Source organism: Bactrocera tryoni, chromosome 3, assembly GCF_016617805.1.
Source record: "Bactrocera tryoni isolate S06 chromosome 3, CSIRO_BtryS06_freeze2, whole genome shotgun sequence".
NCBI classification, from domain to species: Eukaryota; Metazoa; Arthropoda; class Insecta; order Diptera; family Tephritidae; genus Bactrocera; species Bactrocera tryoni.
In genome coordinates this window covers 7,656,918-7,679,175 of record NC_052501.1, presented here as the reverse complement: position 1 = coordinate 7,679,175, position 22,258 = coordinate 7,656,918, and the positions used below count along the sequence as shown (strand labels likewise).

Genomic DNA, 22,258 nt, shown 5'->3' with positions numbered 1-22,258 from the left:
TCTAATACAATTCAATTTCAAATCCGATCGTTATAACGATTTTGGAACAAAATAAATTATCTCTAATATTTCTAGTATCATATACCACCACAGCTCTTTATGATTGCTACAAAAAAAATCTACATACATATATGGTACACCATTTTGCATAAATTACATTCCATAATTAAATAACACTATTTTAGTGATACATTCAAGCTCACACACATGTTTTATCTTTTGTAGGATTTGAAGCCATGAAATGTTCATGTGAAACTGAAATGAAGCACACGAGTGCACGCCCACAACTAATTGTGTCGAATAACAATTTAATTAAATGTAAGGCTTATCAAATTATTATAATCGATAATAGAATTTCGAAAATACCAACACATGCAAATACAATATCATTGAAATTCAAATCGAACTGTTGTCATGCACACAGCACGTTGCAAAGTTCATTAGGGTGAGCCAAAAAAAAATTAAGCTATCGAAATTATGGGTTAAAATTTACCATATACAGATGGTATTTTAACTGAAAATATATTATTTTATTTGTTTTTTATATGGGAAACTTTGAATGCTCACCGATATCTTTTAAAATTGGAAAATCCATATGAAGAAAGTGAAACTTCTGAAGGTAGAAAAGAAGGTGACAACAAAAACAAGGTTTATGCTAATTGTACTCAAAATATTTCTTCTTCTTCTTAATTGGCGTAGATACCGCTTACGCGATTATAGCCGAGTTAATAACAGCGCCCCAGTCGTTTCTTCTTTTCGCTACGTGGCGCCAATTGGATATTCCAAGCGTAGCCAGGTCCTTCTCCACTTGGTCCTTCCAACGGAGTGGAGGTCTTCCTCTTCCTCTGCTTCCTCCGGCGGGTACAGCGTCGAATACTTTCAGAGCTGGAGTGTTTCCGTCCATTCGGGCAACATGACCTAGCCAGCGTAGCCGCTGTCTTTTAATTCGCTGAACTATGTCAATGTCGTCATATATCTCGTACAGCTCATCGTTCCATCGAATGCGATATTCGCCGTGGCTAACGCGCAAAGGACCATAAATCTTTCGCAGAACTTTTCTCACGAAAACTCGCAACGTAGACCTATCAGTTGTTGACATCGTCCAAGCCTCTGCACCATAGAGCAGGACGGGAATTATGAGTGACTTATAGAGTTTGGTTTTTGTTTGTCGAGAGAGGACTTTGCTTCTCAATTGCCTACTCAGTCCGAAGTAGCACCTGTTGGCAAGAGTTATCCTGCGTTGGATTTCTAGGCTGACATTGTTGGTGGTGTTTACGCTGGTTCCAAGATAGACGAAATATTTCTATGCTGATAAATATTTCAAATACGTTTCAGTTCATATGTATATATCTTGAATTTATTTATCGACATTTTTGTATTATTACACATTTTGAAACATTTATCAATCTTCATGAAGAATATTTTTAATTTTCAAACCCTGAATTTCATAAAACGGATTTCATAACGCTTTTTGAATATATTTAAATGTCTTGTTAAATGTCTTTAATTATACCACTTCGCTGGCAGTATTGTGTCATCTTATTTATTTATTTTAAAATAAAAACATTTAAAACAGGTGGCAACCCGTCAAATATTTCTAAATTAAGAAAGGGCTAAGTTCGAGTACAACCGAATGTTTTCTACTCTTGCAACTTGCAGGAATCAAAGCCAGGGAAATATCTTAAGTTGTAAAACGTCAACGAGAGAATCGAAATACAACCTCATACATACCGCCATATTCAACAACAGCTTTGTTAGAAAAACGAAAAGCATTATACTATATCTAGTATATGAGAGTTGTGGTAGTATCGACCACATACTAAACAAAATGATCGCTGAGATTCATTAAGGTTTCGGTTACCACTAGATGAGCTCGAGGTAAGCTTCCTACTAGTTCATTTCACTGCACGCTTGCCACATGGCTAGAGCCATAACACACTATAAAGAGCTGATGTTGTGCTAATTAATACAACTATTTGAAGCCATGCAGTTTCATAAAATGGAGCCTTTACAGATATAATTCATTTCATTATTGCTATAGAAAATACACACACACACACACACACATTAAAGTGAATTTTTTTATTTACGTAAAATACTATTTTAACATATGTATAATATATGTATATACAAGGTGTTTTCCAAAGTAAACAGGACTTACATGGGCAAATGCATTTTCCGAAAAGGAAGAAGTCGCACGATGCCATATCAGGTGAATACGGGGAGTGGTTAGGTTAATGGTAAAAATGTGATTTTTGGTCAAATAATCGGTCACATTATGGCTTTCGAAGGTTGGGTTCAGATCAATTTTTGGTCGTCAGTCAATTTGTGCGGAACAAACCATGCACACACCTTTCGTAAGCCCAATGTTCGCTCGAAGTACGATAGATCGATGTTTTGGAGATGTTCAATTCCATTTCCATGAATTCCAATGATGATTTTGGCTTATTTTTGATGAATACACGCACAGTTTCGATGGAATTTCCGGTGATCACGGATTTTGATTGGCCCACATTTTGATCGTCATTTATGTCCTCACGACCACTTTGAAAACGTTGAAGTAACTGAAATTCTCACTGGATAATCGATAGAGATAGCAGATTCTAAAGCCCTAGTCGACATATAGATGGCGTCATCAGATGACGCTAGATTCAAAAAGTCCTGTATTCTTTGGAAAACACCTTGTATTATACATATTTCCAACGGTATTAAAGTTACTTCACTCAAAATATTTAACTTTATGAAAATGTTTATTTGAATTTATTTCCCGGAAACCTTTGCATTTATTTAATTAATTTCCAACAAAGTTTGGGTTTTCAGAAGTATTTGTGTATATGTGTTTAGAATAAGCTTCACAGGTTTTTTAAAGCTGGGAATTGCCAGCAGTTGGACACATAGAGATGTGTATTTGCTCGAGGAAAATTTTCCAATTTTATTAAAATCTCAATTAAGGTTAAAAAGATAATAAAATACAGCAAATTGTTTTAAGTGGCGTTAGAAATTATATAGGGTGTTATTTTTGAGGAAAATCATTTCGCGAAGGAGTAAAAAAACACCGCAATACGCAAAAGTTCCTGGATTATTATTATTTTTCAAAATTCACTTTCTGAATAATAAACTTTGAGATCATTTCATATATATTTCGGTTCGGACAACCGCTGTGGTGCAAAATTTCAACGATGTGACCTCAAAATATATTCAAACACTAAAGAGCATAAAATTTGGAAACCTATACTCGTAAAACGGGTTTCTTTTATAGTATATAATTCGTCGAAAATAATCTTTTGAAATAGCAAGCTCATTAATTTTACTTAATGCTTAAATGTAACCTCCATCCTGACATCAAGGCTGTGAATAAAAGGAATGTGGCGGCTCTAGTATGCAGATGGATTGAAGCTTTATTGCGTTCTAGGATAACTAAAACCAGGGGAGGGAGAGATTCGTACTGGTACTACTAGTGGCGCTCACAAGGTGGAGTTCTAACCCCCCTACAACGGTGGCTGAGGTACGCCGACGACATTGTCATAATGGCACGAAGTAAATTTGATAATACTCTCTGCTCTATATAGTCCAAATCGGCTGAAGTCTAGCTTAGGGATGGTGTAATACGGTAATGTTAAACATCAATATCAAAATCCCAGGCCTTACAATAGACTCACCCTAAAGGTGAAATAGGCATGTGGAATTAACACTGCCCAGAGCCAAAAAAGCACTAATCATATGCAGACGCCTAGCAGGTAGATTCTGGGGTTACAAGCCGGGTATCACCAAGTGTCTGTATACCATGATCGTAAGGCTTATTGTCAATTATGGAGCGGTTGCTTGAATATCGAAGGCAACGAAGTCTATGATAGGGCTTCAACTTTCGAAGCTGCAACGGCTAGCTTGCGTTTGTGCTTCATGGAAAATGCGTACTTACTCAACCATAGCACTTGAAGTCATGCTGAAGCTCACACCCCTCCATCTAAAGATCAAGCAGGCAGCGAAGCATACAATGCTGCTCATGGCAGCAGAGGGAAGATAATTTCTTCTCAAAAATGAAGGCAAATGAACACGGCACTGGCCCTTCTTCGAAAAGACAGCATTACGAAGAGGCTAAACTCCACAAATAAGTTTAAAGTTACTCTCAGCAATGAGGCGGAGTTGAGTGATTCCACACTCAACCTACTATTGAGGGGAAACACTATTCATTGGTACACGGACGACTCGAAAACACCGGAAGGCATTGGATAATTTTCCGAGCATTTTTCAAACAGAAGGCTTTGCTATAAGTCAGTGTGCAGAAATTAATCTCCTACGCAACCAGCGTATCGCTGCACTCAGCGATAGTCAAGCGGCACTAAATGCGATCTCAGTTTATGAAGTCAAAACGCTGGTAGTGGAGGAGTGTATAGGAAGGCTGAACCGCCTTTCAGTTTGCAGTCATGTACACCTGATCTCTTGGAATTGTTCCGAGAGCTGGATCTTTGTGACCATATGTGATACAAGAGAGAGCATAATAGGCCATAGGTCGCAGTGCAGAACCTCTACTAATTTTTATCTATATGTCTCTCTACCTCTTTGCTTTAATGGAATTTCATTAAGAGAGACATATACACGTTTTTAACCCTTCCCTTCATTAAATAACAACTGAAATATCAGCTTCCAACCACAAGCAACTTACATACACTGTAATCTTGTATTTAATTACCTGTAAAATAAACAAAGCTGGAAGCAGCTGCCGTTTAACTACTGGCACAAACATTCCCACACACTTCCAAATATGGATAGCCTCGCCGTGCGGAAACCTTGATTAAGTGGCATTGTATTATGCAATGTGGTATATACCTCAGATAGGTAGACACTTATTGTCAGCGACATGCATTATCAGTTTTGCATGTCAAGTACTCTTCGGCGAGACATGTCGAGGAAGGCATAGCTCACAAATTAATTAAAAGTCTGCCAATCGTCGCGCTGACATCGAGTTATTTTCAAACAACATTGCAAGGTGATTGAAAGGATCTCTTGCACAGTAGTTCGCAGTTGAAGTCTTTATCTTTAGAAGAAAGAAAACCGAGGAGTAAGAAAGTTATTAAGGCAAGAGTGCTATTGGTGTTTCAGGGTTGTGCGCTGGGCCTGGGACCCGCCACTTAAAAAACGCCCAGATTACCAACGGCTTCGGATGAGAGACCCCCTTTTGATGACAAGTATTGCAAATGAAATATGGATTACGATTTGAAGACATACGCCTGGAATGTCTCTTATTTGGGAAGAAAAGCTGTTTGTGTTTATATGTGAGTTTATCTGGCAGATACGCTGGTTCTTTCAGTACACTAAATAAAGTTTATCATTTTTGGTTTCACATTCGGGATATTTACTCTTTACGCCAGGTGCCGCCATAAACGAATTCTTACCAAAGTAATACGTCTATGGTATACAGTCCGATATTTCAAGCTATATTAATTAAATAGTACTAGTATACGTAGTTAGAAGTTACATTCTTGATTCAATTGCAGAGAAACTGCTCACATTTAGCAGCCCTCCACTTTACAAAGTGGTACTTAAATATTTAGGGATTGAATCTGGGTAGGTATTGGCTCCTTTGCTGGCATAGACACCGTTTACGTGGTTATAGCCCAGTTTGTAACATTCCAAGTGTAGCCAGGTCCTTCTCCACCTACACCACATTTGAGGTATTCCTCGCCCTCTGCTTTCCCCGACGGGTACTGCGTCGATTACTCTCAGAGCTGTAGTGCTTTCATCCATTCGGACGACTGCTTTATACTAACGGTGCGATTTTCCTTCGAAGAGTTTGTTAAGGAATTTATAACTTCAAGACATTTTTAAAGAGGTTGGAATCATACAGCATCTGCTCGAATAAGACCGGGACTGATAAAACAAAAAAAACAATAAAAGTATTACATTTCCAGTCTTTATTATCGCCTTTGGAATATTCTCCTGAGCGAATGCCAATACAATTTTCTATAAATTTGTTTTAAGCCTCGATTGGGTTGGCCTTCAATGCCTTGAGCGAATTTTGATTTTTCGATTTCGATTTATTTTTGAAACACCATTAGCTAAATTGCACGGTGTTGACATTATATTCTTGTCTCTAGTTTGATGATAGCGGGGTCCTCAACTACTTTGTCAAGCAACTGCTTTGTGAGCTATATAGACTTTACATTTACAAAAGATTTTGGTCTTTTAGTTTCGACTATGGCATAGACTCGTTTCCTATACAACACTATGCTCCAGAGGTGTTAAGTCACCATCTCTGATGGATGCTGAGATCCTCAGATACCAATAAGATGATATTCAAGCAATAGTTCTTTAACTTTGTTGGACCAGTTCAGGACAGATTCGATCAGAAGGTACTTCTATATATGTTCTCTTTTAAATTTATGGATTTTTATTTATGACTTTCTCTTTACAATTAAAGGAGAAAAGCTCCAGCCTTCCGCAAACAGTCAAGGTATATGGTAGTTTATAAAAATAGCTCGAGTTGCAACTGTCAGCTGCTGAGTGTAAACAGTTCACTGCCTGGCAACAACTTGAATCAAACAACCCAAGCAACGGAAAAATAATGTGAAATAAACTCTTTAAGTGAAACGAAAAGACTCGCATTATTTATTAGCATGTTACACTATCCTGGCGGACACCTCTGGTTGAGTGCGCGAAAACCATCAGTCACTCGGAGATAGTCACAAGGGCATCGCGGCCATAATTTTGCACAGAGAAAACAGCGAAAGTGTAGGATGTGCCGTTGGCAAGGCGCCGTGACTCTATGCAAATGCTCTATTTCCTTCCATTTGCTTACGTAACTATTTGCACTTGTTATTTTCTATTTATTCTACCTCATTTTGATTTTGTTTTTGTTTTTATGCTGCACGGCGCCAAGAGCGCACAATTGAGTTTCCGTTATTTGCTTACTTCCGTTGGTTGTGCACATATTTATTTTTGTTGCTGTCGACTTTATGACTTTGACTGTTATGGATCTGAAAGTTGACATTCTAATTTGGAATTTAGCGAAACTTTTTAAAGGCTTTTCCATATTAAGGTCATTGCGGATGGAGATGGGTTGTTGATGAGGTGGACCACCATCGGGGGGTATAGGATCTGCTGGCGAGCTAATATTCACTGAGACTTCTTATTGTTAGATGTGAATTATGTTAGAACTAATTGAAGAAGTTTTCCACTTTTTTGGATACCCTTGATTCCCTAACAGATCTCCAGGAGGACTTCAGACACGAGATGCCGTGCGGTGGGCAAAATTTTTTCGCTTAAAATTGTCTGATATCCTAAAACTAAACCAATTTCGAATTATTATATGGGGTGATTCAAGTAGAGATACATTTTTCAATAGCTTGACAGAACACGACAGACTTACGCCTGAACAACGCTTACAAATCGTTCAACTATATTACGAAAATTCACGTTCTATAAAGTTTTTCTTATGGTCAACGTAAGGCGGCCTACTGGGCATACTATTCTCATCGCCATCAGCCATATTGAGACCCAGCATTCATTATTGGATAATATTCGACCGAATAGACCATATCCAGCACGCAGTGTAGAAAATATAGCAGCCGTAGCTGAGAGTGTGCACAGTTATATGGAACGACTTGACGAATTTTACGTCGAGATCTTATGTTTAAAGCGTAAAAAATACAGCTCTCAGTGCAAGTATTGAAGCCGTTTGACCTTCCCAAGCGACATCGCTTTGCTCTATGGGCTCTTAAAAAGTTCCAAAAGAATCCGAATGTTGTTCAGCGATGAGACCCATTTCTGGCTCAATGGGTGTATAAACAAACAGAATTGACTCATTTGCGAAGAAGATCGAACTGAAAAGGTTCAGGGACTTCTCTATTATCAAGAAAAAATGACAGTTTGATGTGGCACGTAGACCGGTGGAATCATCGGTCCATACTTCTTCAAAAATGATGGCGATGATAACGTTACGTAAATGGCGACTATTATCATGATAACCCACTATTTGATGCCTGAAATTGAAGCTCGCGACATTTGGTTTCAACAAGACGGCGCCACTTCCCACACTCGCATCAATCAATACATTTATTGAGAGAACACTTTGGTGAGAAGATAATTTCACATTTTGGACCGGTCGATTGGCCACCAAGATCGAGTGATATCACATGGGTAGACTTTTTCTTGTGGAGATATGTAAAGTCTGTAGTTGATGCGGAGACTCCCTCTTCGATTCAGACCTTGGAGCAAAATGAAATGCTCGAACGAGTTATTGTTCTTTCGAATAATAATAAACATTCCCCATTAATTTTGAGGTTTCTGTGTCTCTTTTTTTAAGTATGGAAACTCGAAAAGGATCACCCTTTAATACCCAAATTTTGTTTGTATAATTAGAGTACAAGAGGAAGGCAATTTCGAATACTTACGGATATCATGAAAGAAACCTTGCTTACGAAATTTTCTTCGAAGCAAAAAAATTTAAAAAAAACTCTCTGATCGATACTACTATTTTCACAATTAAGAACCAAAATATCCGGAGCAACTGCCGAATTTTAAGCAGCGACACATTCAATACTTTCAGCCGATTTGGAGTGCGCCACACTGCACCACAACTACACACAAGCACCCGGATAGCAACGCGAAATGTAAAAACTTTTTAGATTTTGAGGATTTATTACAAAGTAGCGAGAAGAACTGCGATAAATTAAGTAACGCTTCCGCGTTTTACTAGCTTCGAAAGTTTGGGCTAAATACGCGCGACACAAACAGCCAATGCAAGAAAAATGACTCAGTTTCTTTTTTGTAATTTTTACTTGCATTTTCACGAAGTTACAGCGAGCGCTTAAGCAAAAACAAGCAGCAATAATTCAAGTGCCTTATTCATGGCTTTAACTTCGGCGAATCGCCGTTTGACAATTACAAGTGCTGACAACTTTCCACGCGAAATTTACGCGAAAGCTGAAAAGCCAAGCGAAAAGTAGCGTTGGTTTGGAAGTGAGGGTGGTTTGGAGGGCGTGGGTGTTGCAATTGCAATAGAGCGGGTATCAATGAATGCTGAAAGTATTAAGTTCTGTTGGAACCAGTATTTGACTAATAATTTATAGTCGGTATGGTAAAACATGGCACCTGCTTTAAGAAGCAGTGTGATATATTAGAGTATATAATTTATTATATTAAATTCACTAGTTAAGCTTTTGAGTCGTAAGTGTCGAATTTCACCTTGTTTGAGTAAATTCTAAAGAAGTACTGCAACATTTCTCCTCTTTTACTCGTAAATTGACTCTACAACAACCTGCTGTCAATGTGGTAAAGTGCATTTGCACTCAATTAGCATTGCTTGAGTAAATAAGTTATGACCAAGTAACCGACAAAGCAATTTTTCAACCCGCCACAATCGGTTTCTCAGCAATCCACAAATTTGTTTACGGAAGAAGTCATTAAGAGAGATAAGCGGCTAACGAAAAATGTCAAATATTTAAATTGCTCTGAAGTAAGCAAAGTAATAAAGATTTACAACACAGAATGAGACATACAACAGTTTACTGCTAACTGCAAAGTGGACATAACCTAATCTTCTAATGTGATATTTAATAGAATTTAATACATGGAAGTCGTCTTCTAATCACAATAGTAAACACATATTTATATAAGTAAAAATAAATGTTCGTTACTACATTTTCAGGGTTTTATAGGTTGAACCTTTTAAACTAATGACAATATCACAAGCTACTGCCGTAGACCATCCAACAGCATCTGTTGAATAATTCAAGCTGTTTATGCCAAATCATAAAATTACTAGGACATTGAGAATTCAATAGCAGAGGTTGAAGACACAAGGAATTGTTGGTACAGGAAGATCTTTCGTAGTTATACCACGATGCTGACGTGACTTATGTATCTGAATGCAACAAATTACAAGTTTTCGCAACAGTACCATGTAAAACGCATCTACTTGTAAATTCTGGACAAACGGTATGTTTATCCTCTAGATGAGTATGCAGCGTATGAATCGATCTGTACATGTTTCCACATTTTGGACATGTTAGATCCACGTGGCTCTTTTTCTCATTTCTACTGCACGCTGGGTGCCAAAAGTCATTCTTATTTAAATGACCCTATTATTCCAAAGATTTTGGAATTCCTAAAATCGTTTTCGGCATGGTACATCGTAAATTATCCTCAGTGCCATTCGTTTCCTGGTGTGCCTATATGATCAAGATGGTATTCGCTGCTAGAGTCAGAGTCGTCATCAGCACTTTCATCTCGTGTGGATTGTATATCTGTGCGCTGAAAATGTAAACCTGTTTTTTCTTCTATAGACGATGCTATATAGTGCCTTCTATTGCTCTGTGACAATCATTAAAAATATGCCTATATATGCTGAAAATTCTGCTTCTGAAAGACCTTGTTCGGAATTAATTCCGTGCTCTGCACGAAATAAATTCGCACTTTTAATACCTTTTTTTGGGATGGTGGTGTTTGAAGGGTTTTTCGATTACGGTATGTATCGGTATTATTCCTTTGAAGAGAAGATGTAGCCGATTGTGTTTTCTTCATAAGAGATGGGGTAATAGAGTTGTTATTAAAGCAGGTCATCAATACGGATGTAATTGGTCGATCAATAGTTTTTAGTTTGAAAAATTAGTTTTTTCCATATATGCTTTATTATAGCCATCTTTATCAGAATTCTTTTTGTATGCTTTGCTACTGATGACAAAATTATTCTGTGGCTTTTTTTCGATAAATTAAATTTTGCAGGGCAGTAGTTATCAGAAACATCTGTCAAGTCACGTATCTGCAGCAGATGGGCAGTGTTTAAAAAATTTTGTAATTGATTTTGTTTTATATATTCTTTTCCATTGTACATAAAACTTATTATTATATTTTGATGAGGTGTTTGCAGGAGTTTGATTTCAACAATTTACGAAAGTAGGGGCTGCAGGCACTGAGCACAATTCTATGAGCAGCAAATGATCAATGGTCACAAGATATTGTTAATACAAAAAATCTTCATCATCTCTCAAATTCTCAAATCCACTCCATTTCAAAGCATACCGTCGATGATTCATGAATAGTTAATTTTTGGGATAAAGAAATTTGCTCCTTTTTTCACAGATATTAAGTTTTGCGATACTGAGGTCATATTTCATGAAAAAAATTTATAAATTTTTTTTAAATAAATGCAATTTGGAGAAGTCCTGGTTGAATTAAACATATCTTAAGTAACGTTTTAGGCTGACATAATAAGCGGCATTCAACCAATAGCAGAGGTTAAATAAGATAGAATCAACCGAATATAAAATATGAAATGAAAATTATGAAACATTATAATACTTTTCTCATATTAAGATTTAAATATATTCTAATAGGTCTAGAAAACAATTATTTTTACAATACAATAGATAATCTCTGTCACGCGCTGTATAATTGCGATAGGGTTATGCATTAGTGATAGAAAGATACGATCTCGTACTAAAAACACCTTTAAGAAGGTTTTGTGATTACCTAACTTAGTATCGTTTAAACGCACGTCTGAGATGGCACCAGCAAAAAGAAAATACGGCATATTTTACGGTTTTGCTACAATGAAGGCGAAGACGTTAGTTAAGTAACTGAAAATATGAGTAGTGCTTATGGTTCTGAAGCAGTCAATTGTGCGGCACTTTTATTTCATTGATTCATTTCTGAGCGCAACGAAAATAATTTACTGTTGATGAAAAATTGAACACCCGCGATAACTTAAAACGAAAAAGGGGAAAGACGGAATAGTTGTGAGCCAGTGCAAACGGTATTCAAACCAGTATTGACGTTTAAGAAGGTTTTGCTATGTGTTTGGTGGGATCGCCAAGTATTCATTTACCATGAACTGCTTCTCTACGGCTAAACTCTTAATTAGGATCTGTACCCTCAGCGATTGGACGGTCTGAAGGAAGTAATTGCAGGAAGTGGCTAGTTTTGGCCCATAGGAGAGGAACAGTTTTGACCAAGAGCAGGAAGGACAACGTCAAGCGACATCTCGATAGGGACTCGTCAGAAGTTAAAAGCTTTGATGGTTTTATTGGGATAATCCTATGCATCAACCTTATAGTTTGTAGCTTGCATTAAGTGATTTCTACCTGCTCCTGTCTATTGCAAATAATTTTGCTATTAAAAAACTTCGTCTAACAGAAGCTTGTGAAAATCGACTATCCCAGTGTTTTGCCAGAATATACGGGAGGTTATCGGAAAGTCGAATTATTATATTTCCTTTAATATAGTTGCTAGTTATGGAACCAAACGGTCACATTTCACTTGAAACGGTTAGTTCTAACTATGTTAAATGAAATTTTCAAATCATTGCAAAAACAAAGGCTTTTTTTCTAATATATTTTTTAAAGCTACAACTTAATACAAAGTGGCTTGTTGTAAGAGTAGAAAATTATAACTTTCTTAGGTTGGATTTCTTAGCTACCAATGTTTCTTTGGATAAGTTTTGGAAATTATAATTATCTTACTGATACCTTAAATCGTAACAAGGAAGGAAAATGAGTCAGGCATAAATAATAAAAGATACCAATCCAATTATATTCTGCCTCTGAACACCGTAGTTTATTGCTTCGAAGCGAACTCGGGATCTCTGCTACAACCAACAAAAAATCGTTTTCTAATAGAACAGGCTATGGAAAGCGATGACATTCCACGTGATACTATATTTCTTCTATGAATAGTCGTGTCATAAAATCTAAAAGCTCCTTAAAGGAAAGAATAATAAATGTACAAATACCTCTATTCCTTGGATAATTTCAATACGTATGTTACCACCATAGTGTTCCGTGGTTGAATAAAAATCCAAACTTAGTAAGACATATCAAGTTGGAATAGTTGAAGACTGCTAAATAACTCAAAACTACTTCAAGCAGCTTTTGTTCAGTTCTCATTCACACTTCGAATGATGTCATAAACTGCTTTTGACGAAGACATTGCTTCCTCGAAGACATTAGCGCATTTCAACAATTGAAATTTTTGCTCTTTGCTGACATAAAGAAAACTCAAGCGACCTCAAGCAAACAGAAAACTTGGAATCATAAGATGACCTCATAAACATTTTAATATCACTACGACAAACACAAACGCTTGTGAATAATAAAATTGTGTGAAATAAAAAATATCTGCGAGGTAAGGTTCATAAGAAAAGTGCAAAGCAAAGCAACTCTCTCAGGTATGAGCAAGAATATTCGAATTGCCTTAAGAAGTCAAAGCAAAAAGCTCGAAAGCGTAAGGGCGTAAGAGCGGAAGCGTAAATTAAATTAAGCAAAAGTGTGGGAAAATGCATTCATGCATAAACGAAAGCGAGTGGCAAGCAGCATAACAAGAAGAGCCGCACAGCCAAGCCAGCAAGCACACGCTGCTCATAAAAGTGCAGCAAAAGCACAAATACACACAGCAAAATAACTGAAGCCCCCATTCATGTCCCTCAGCGCCCGAGTGGCAACACTTCGAAGTGGCTGAGCGAAAAGCAAGACACTCACGCGGGACTGACAGACCGAAGCACAAGTATATTTTCAAATCTTCGACAGCACGTTCTTGTTGTTGTAAATGCAAATGTATGTATGTGCGTGTGTGCATGTGTTGTAAGTGATATTTGCTAACAAATAAACAGACACACTACTTACTTTGCCACCTTGAAAGCATAAATCTGCGCCACTGCTTTCGAGCGTGTGAAAATGCGCGCCCACTTAGGCGTATGAGTGATGGAATGTGATAAGTTTGCTGAGTTCCTCTGCGCTTGTTCGTTTGTTTGGTTGGTTGGCTCGTTGCTTGGCTGATTGAGTGTTCACAGCGGCGAAATAAGCGCCGGCATGCGACACATGTGCGACCGGGCGCAGTGAGGTGTGTATCTGGGTGAGTGCGTGCGTGGATTATAAAATTGTAACGGGAAAATTTTTATTTTCATACGCATCTCCGCAAATGTGTGTGTTGGCTTGATTTTCCTATTATGTACCTGTGTGTGTGTTCGCGCTTGTAACCGTAACTTGACAGTGAAGTGGAAAAGTGTCAAGGTCGATAGTTAGTGTATTAGGTAAGTAGAAGGCTGTCCTTTATTGACCAATATCAAACAGTTAGTTGTGATTTGTACTGACAAAGGAGAAAAGGAAATCGGAAAAGGAATTTAAAAATATCTCTCAAACATAACAGAATATTGAACATATGAGTAAATAAGCAAGAAGACACCTAACTGAGGTTATTTACCATTTAAATTTAAACCAACACCTAATACATTTATACACTGAAAAGGGTATATAAAGTTTGCCACGAGTTTGTAACACCCAAAAAGGAACGTCGGAGACCCTATAAATTGTAAATAATTTATATGATTAGCGCGACGAGTTTGATTATTTTGCCCTGTTCGTCTGACTGTCTGTATATAAGCGAACTAGATTAAGTTAGGATTGGTTCGACGGCTGATCCAGAGATCGCACTTCAACTACTTACTATATGCCTTTGTGAAGCAAGAAACGTAGGGGGTTCCCAGGTGTTTAAGTCTTGTTTTCGCAAATGCGGAACAATCAAGAACATGTTTCTATCCCGTCTTCTTCCGCACGGCTTTTTTAGTTGACATCCGGTAACATTCTCAACCTCACCGTCTGGAGGCCGATAGTATGATGGCACTACCATGACTAAGGACGGGCAATCCTTACTGGACTTTGAGGTAGCGCATGAACTGATGGTAGTCCAGCACTAGCCATGCCTAGCTAACAAGTAGTAGAACACTGGATGAGAGTGGAGCCCATACCCATTCCCATTCTACTAATGGGAGGGCTAGCATACCTTTCTTTGCAGCTAGCTTCGCTTCAGACGAAGGTAATGTTTTTGTACCCTTGAAACATGATCAGGATGACGAGAAAAGTTGAAATCCGAGTGGCTGTCAGTCTGTCCGTCAGTCCGTCCTTGCAAGCTGTAACTTTAGTAAAAATTAAGATATCTTGAACTGGAATACGCGGACGACATTGCCATCTAAAAACGAAAAGGTTTCTACAGACTATTAGCAACATTATGACCACCTCACTCAGTACAGTCCAGAATTGGGCTTCGCAAGCGGATATGGGGTTGAACCCGAAGAAAACGGATCTGCTTGTGTTCACAAGAGAGCACAAAACTACTCCATGGAGTTTTTTTTTCGATAAATGGGACACAACCAAATACGTGGGGATAGTCTTGGGCACCAAATTGCTGTGGAAGCACAACGTGGAAGAAAGAGTGAGGAAAGCTACCAATGCTTTATATACCCGCAACAACCTAGAGACTCTCTCCCTTTATCATACACAGCTTTGTTAGACCGATTATGATTTACGGTGCGGTAATATGGTGGATAGGCGTACGGAATTCTACCTACCGGTAGCCAATGGAAAGGGTTCAGGGGCTCAAAGGCAACTCCAAACGCGGCTCTTGAATAAGTTATAAACCTGCCGCCTACAGACCTTTTCGCTGAAAGCTGCGCAGTTAAATCGGCAGGACGGCTACTGTCTACAGGAGAATTTACATATAGAACCTTTGGGTATATGTCGATCAGGCCACAAATTCATCGACGGAAATCGAATATCGAATGAATGAGATTGCCAAGAATGGTGTACGGCTAACATCATAAAACGTGATAAACATTGGAAAATCTATGCATTGTCTATACGATGATTTTGACAGAAACATGGGAAAGAAAATTAAAACCCGATGGAACGAGAAGACTGCAGCAAATGTCTACCGCAAGTCACCAGGGAAACAATGGACTATCTCTCGTGCACTTGTCCCGCATTAGCAAGACTGGAGGAAGTATCGATAGTGAGGCCGCAGAGTCTGTTAAAATTCGCGTCAAGCACAGGCATCCTAAATAATGATTACTCCTCTTGGACTTAGCAGCTGAAAACCACATGCTATCTCAAAGTACCAAACTGGTCTATGTGTCGCATATTGGCCTACCAGATTAACCTTATCTAACCTAACCTAAGATATCTTGATGAAACTTGGTACACATATTCCTTGGCAAAAACAAATTAGTTGAGTTCGTAGATGGGCAAAAAGAAACTTCAGAAAATTCTGAAAAAGTTGGCGTCGGATGATAACTCCGCACACTCTCCATATAACGGTACTACTCTTGAACGTCTATAACTCGAAATTCTCAACAACTCGAACTTTTGAGTTGGCAATAGAAATACAATTTCACACAGATTTCCTTCCATAACTCGAAGTCTCTGACATTCACAAACTAGTATCCTTCGAATTATTCCCATACGTTAATTTGTATTTGTCAGCAAACCAGCAATGCAAAGTGATGTAGCAATATTTGCAGATATAATTTATCGCAAAAACTTGCCAGTTATCGAGTGCAATTTATTTGAGCAACAATAATTCTATTTACAAGCTTGATATATGCTGATTTCCACATGCTAACTTACATTGCTAAGCATGCGATTTCCCACCAACCATCCCATATATATACATATGTACGTATGTTTGTGTACATATGTAATGGTGTATGTACTTCTATTAGCATGCTGCAAGTGGCTGCTATTGATTGTAGTTGCGAATGTGTGAAGTGCTCATGTAACGGGTCAACCGCAATCGACACTTTCTGCCAGTCATGTGTGTGCCTTGCCGATTGTGTTGCTGGCTTTGTGTCACGTCAAACAGCAACAACAACAAGCAAAATAAAATTAACTACACCAGCTGGGAGCTATGAAAATAAATCCACTAATTCCATTGTGGTCACATGCTGTACGGGTTTGCTTTCGAGTGTCCTTTTGCGGGATTTATGTGCAATGTATACCACACACACAATCACACACATGTCACGTTGCAAGCGCATAAATTTTATTTATCACGAACTCATAACGAAATATGTGTAATTTAGATAGAGAGTTTATGAATGCCAATTTAATTTTATAATCAAGTAGCCAATGTAAATAGTTATTAGAATGTTTTTTTTGGATTATTTTGAAGTAGGTTTATTAGAACAACTGTTATAGGCAATATTTTTTTGGTTTTAAGAGAGAAATGATGGTTAAATGTATGATTGAACAATTTTTTGAAGCAAAATTATGTTTAAAATTTTTAAGTTTTATTCATCTTAGTGCTTAAAATAAGGCCATTATAGTCCTGCCAAATTCGTGATATTAGAGAAGAAAGTGTTCAGATGATTCTATCACATCCTCTGCCAAGTAGCTTATGCAACTTTTAATCTTAACAAAATATTTTTTATCTTAACAAAATATTTCCGATCGGGCAGTGTCCAATATAAGTCCTACATACATATAAGTATTCAAATATGTACTTATTTGAAGGTGAGGAACTTCTTAGACTTTTTACGATTTACTCTGACCAAAAAGACTTTGTGGGTACATAAATGCTAGTATATGACGACCGCTTGCCGAGCTTGCCTGAAGCAAAATCATCCAGTAGTGAATCGTAAGAAGCCAGTGGTGCTTCTATCCGTTTCCATTCTGCAGCTAGTGAGACTAAAGAACCCGGCCTTAGCAAACTCATCATCATTGCGATTTCTGCTACACCGCTGTGGTCAGGCACCCAAAACTGTTTTATCATGAAGTAACTCGATGCTAGAGACAATGAGTCGAGATATCGCTTCTCGAGCATATGGTCAGTGAGGTCAAGACTAACCGCCGAACTATCAGAGTAAATAGTCACCACTTCGAAAGAAGCTGCGCTCCTCTTCTTCTTTATTGGCGTAGACGTCGCTTACGTGGCTGCTACCTTAACGACAGCCAAAGAAGCCAGAACCTAGAGTCGATATGGTATGTAGATAGTTCCTTACTACATACTTCTCCACCAACTTGCAAGCATTGATTCATCTTCAGAAAAGCTCACCGTCGCTCTCATCTAGCCATACCTCACTCGAAAGTGTGGAAAAGAGGAAAGACTGGCAGGGCTAGACTCAGTGACCTGGCAATTTAAGTATACTATGATTATTAGTCGATACCGCAAATATTAAATAATGTGTTTAAAAGTATTTCAAAGCTGTAAAAACTCTATGGGTACCGTTAAGTAGGACCATTTTCGAATTGTACCGTTTTTTCAATAAAATAAAAATTCGAAACTAATAATAATAACTATAAGATATGCCTGTAGCACGTTGAAAATAAATCATTAAATCTTTATAGAAATTGTGGATCCTAGGCGTTACTAAAATCTAATTTTTATGACCCATGAAATGGTCCCCTACCATGCATGGAAGACAAAATTTATAGGAGTACCAAGGAACGAGGCTGGCTGCTTACTGTGAACTGCAGAACGTAATTATTTCAAAATTAATTCTTCAAATATCGTGGTACTTTGAAAAACATTGGAAAACTGACGAAAAAACACATCCCAACTTAATATATTCAATCTCATAAACCTAATTTTCTAATTTTTAAATATTAAACTAAAAGGTGATCCATTTTCCTTTTCTTAGTGAAAAACACAGATACTTCAAATTTAATGAAGAATGTTTGTTATCATTTGAAAGAACATTTTTTTACATTTTTTGGAAGGTTGTTTTTCTCAAGTGTTGGCGGCGGCAACGTCTCAGATGACCCAATTTGAGTTCAATTTTCGATGACTCATTAGAGCATTTCGACTAATAACTGGCGAATGCCACTCGTTTTTATACTCTCGCAACAATGTTGCTAAGGAGAGTATTATAGTTTTGTTCACATAACGGTTGTTTGTAAGTCCTAAAACTAAAAGAGTCAGATATAGGGTTATGTATACCAAAGTGATCAGGGCGACGAGTAGAGTCGAAATCCGGATGACTGTCTGTCGCAATTTTTTTGGAAAAGTGGGCGTGGTCCCGCCCCCTACTAAGTTTTTTGTACATATCTCGGAAACTACTATAGCTATGTCAACCAAACTGTACAGAGTCGTTTTCTTCAGGCATTTCCATATACAGTTAAAAAATGGAAGAAATCGGATAATAACCACGCCCACCTCCCATACAAAGGTTATGTTGAAAATCACTAAAAGTGCGTTAACCGACTAACAAAAAATGTCAGAAACTCTAAATTTTACGGAAGAAATGACAGAAGAAAGCTGCACCCAGGCTTTTTTTAAAAATTGAAAATGGGTGTGGCCTCGCCCACTTATAGACCAAAAACCATATCTCAGAAACTACTCAACCGATTTCAATGAAATTCGGTATATAATATTTTCTTAACACCCTGATGACTTGTATGAAATATGGGTGAAATCGGTTCACAACCACGCCTTCTTCCAATATAACGCTATTTTGAATTCCATCTGATGCCTTTTCTGTATAATACGAGTACATACATTAGGAACCAATGATGATAGCGGAATAAAACTTTACAAAAATACGGTATTTGAAAAATATGTAAATGACGTATAATGAAATCTCGATTATCACTTTAACATGCGAAAGTATAAAATGTTCGGTGACACCCGAACTTAGCCCTTCCTTACTTGTTTTTTTTGTCCTCCACCAAAGCCTGAATCGAAGCGGTATTGTACATATATACCTTAGACTTTACATATCCCCACAGGAAAAAGTCTAATGGTGTGAAATTACACGATCTTGGCGGCCAATCCACCGGTTCAAAACGTGAAATTATCTGCTCACCAAAGTGATCCATTGATTGATGCGATGTGTGATTTTGCTTGTTTGAATACACAGAGTCAAAAATAGGCCTCTTCGCTAAACAAAAACGTCGGATCTTCTTGGAAGATTTCAAGAGCCCATAGAACGAAACGATGTCGCTTTGGAAGGTCGAACGGTTTCAGTTCTTCCACAAGCTGTATTTTGTACGCTTTAAATTGGAGATTTCGACGTAAAATGCGCCAATTCCTCAGTCTAAGTTGCTGTGAACAGTGCCTAATCGGCTATCCTCAGTCTTCGTGTAAAAGCCAAATAATTCCGCACAAAATTGACATGCCGTCTTGGCATTACTCACGCGGAACTTGTCAAAAAAGACTATTGAAAAGGATGCTTCTACTTTGATCATCCGTTATACTATTCTGTCGTTTAAGAAGCTTTTTAAGTCAATATTTCAAATATATAAGTGTTTACTAAAGATAAAATCAGACATACGTTATACATGGTATATGATATGTAGGCTGAACCAGACTCTTAGAGCACTTAAATCAGAGTTTTGCTAAAATTGTGTGATTCTTAAGAGAACTTCAGCCCTCGGAAGCCGGATGGCAAATTGATATTGAAGACAAGTTTCGAAACTACTGTTGTCTAGTGTTGCCTTTTCTTTTTTTTTTGGACGTATGAAGACCGCCATAACTTCATATTTACATATACAAACATAATGTGTGTATTTTCTAGTTGGAAACCAAAATAGAAATGAGCATTGTAGTTGATTTTGGATCATGTAAATGCAATCTAAAATACTATATCATTTTATCCTTATATATGCAAGTTTATCATACTAAACTTAATTGACTTTCTGCCAACGTTTCACCAACCTCCTCCTACACTGCCAGTAACGCACCGCCTCCCAGAATGACCATTTGGCATTTCTTGCTGGCATCAAGTGATCTGAAATATCTGGTCGCGGTCCAGTCCAGTCATCGCGCCCACATGCTTAGCTCGATACGTGCGGTGCCAGCTACATTTTTATATCCTTATTAAATTCTGGATTATACTCATACATACATATATGTAAATATGTATTAGTATGTGTGCCAAGTAGCCCTCAAAGTGGGCCGCTCAAATATTTCATCTTTTGGCGCTCGTTTCTCTAAGAATGCAATATAATAATGCAAATTTTCGGTTGCCTGCCTATTTTTCATTTTTCTCTGCATATATTTGTGGCTGTTGCTATTGTTGTTATTGTATTGTTTATTGCTGCTATCACAGTGCTTTTCTATTCCAAGAGTGTCAAGGATTTGCGCGCATATCCACTGAAATGTATAAATAATCCTACGCAGCTGGCTCAAGTGTTTTGAAAATATAAATTAAACTCTAGAATCCTCGCATACATTCACATGTGTTTGTGCGCGTGTGTGTGTATGGATTTGGGAACACGCACTCTCGTCGGCCGCTAAATATTTTTAATTTAAAACAAAAGCCGCATTTATATTTATGCTCGGAAAATGTTAATTTATCTACTTCTTCTTGAGCCAAGAGTGTGTGCCAGTGAGTGAAAGAGATAGTGTATGTATGTGTTGTCTGTTTGTGAGCGCCTGTGTGTGCGCTTTTGGGGCTATTGAATTAAGCTGAATTTATTACTTGTGAGTATAAATGTCTGGACTTAGGGAGCTGCATTTAAATAGGCCATGAATTATATTGTTTTTGTTTTTTGTTGGTTATGTTAGTTGGGATGCCAAAATGAAAGTGAATCTCAACTGATATGAGTGAAAGTTGCAAAATGGAAATCATGGAAATGAGGCAAGTGAGACGCAAATGGTCTCAACTGATATGAGTGAAAGTTGCAAAATGGAAATCATGGAAATGAGGCAAGTGAGACGCAAATGGTTTTAAATTATTGCTTTTATAAGCGAATGGAATACTCGAGCATAATTCTCAAATTGATCCTTTTATTTAAGTTTTTTAGTTTTATTTAAATTGTTAATTTTTTCTTTTTTTTAGCTATTATTTTCGATAATTTGGATTTGCCTCTCTTTTTTAAAATACCGAAAAATTAATTTCAAAAAACAAAAAAACACGGGTGATAGTTTTCAACGTCGTAAAATATTAAAACTCGACTTCGGGATCTCGAAATTTCGGTACTAAATTTTTTTATGAAAACTTATTATTAAATGTGAAAGAGATAACCACTTTTCAACGTCGTGATATTTTAAAACTCGATCTCGGGATCCCGAAATTTCGCGATTAACATTTTTATGAAAACAAATTATTAACTGTGAAAGCGATGCTTTCGAAATTCATGTCGGCATATGGAGTGCATACTTTTTTTAATACAATATACATACATACATACATATATAGTATATATGTATGTACATATGTATGTATGTATTTTAGTAAGGAAAACTGTACGCTTTCGGGATTATTTACATTTTTTCTTATATTAGCGTTACTCGTTTCGAAAACTTTGTTTTTGCTTCAGAAGAAATTAATTATAAGCAAAGATTTTCGAATCCCGAGTCAGCAAAGTCTATATCCCGGAATTTTGGGATTAAGAAAATAAGGTTTCTGGCGCTTTTTGTCTCACTTTGCAACACATTAAACTTCACAAGAAATTAATAATAAGCAAATACTTTCGAATCCCGAAATAGTAATTTCAAAATCCCGAAATTTCGGGATTCATAAAATAATATTTTTGACGCTTTTTGTCACACT

At 37.3% G+C, this 22,258-nt stretch overlaps 1 pseudogene; it reads right to left on the bottom strand.

Annotated features, from left to right (window-relative positions):
- Positions 1-9,854: 9,854 nt before the first annotated feature.
- LOC120773059 lies at positions 9,855-11,107 on the bottom strand (annotated as a pseudogene).
- Between the last annotated feature and the right edge of the window lie 11,151 nt (positions 11,108-22,258).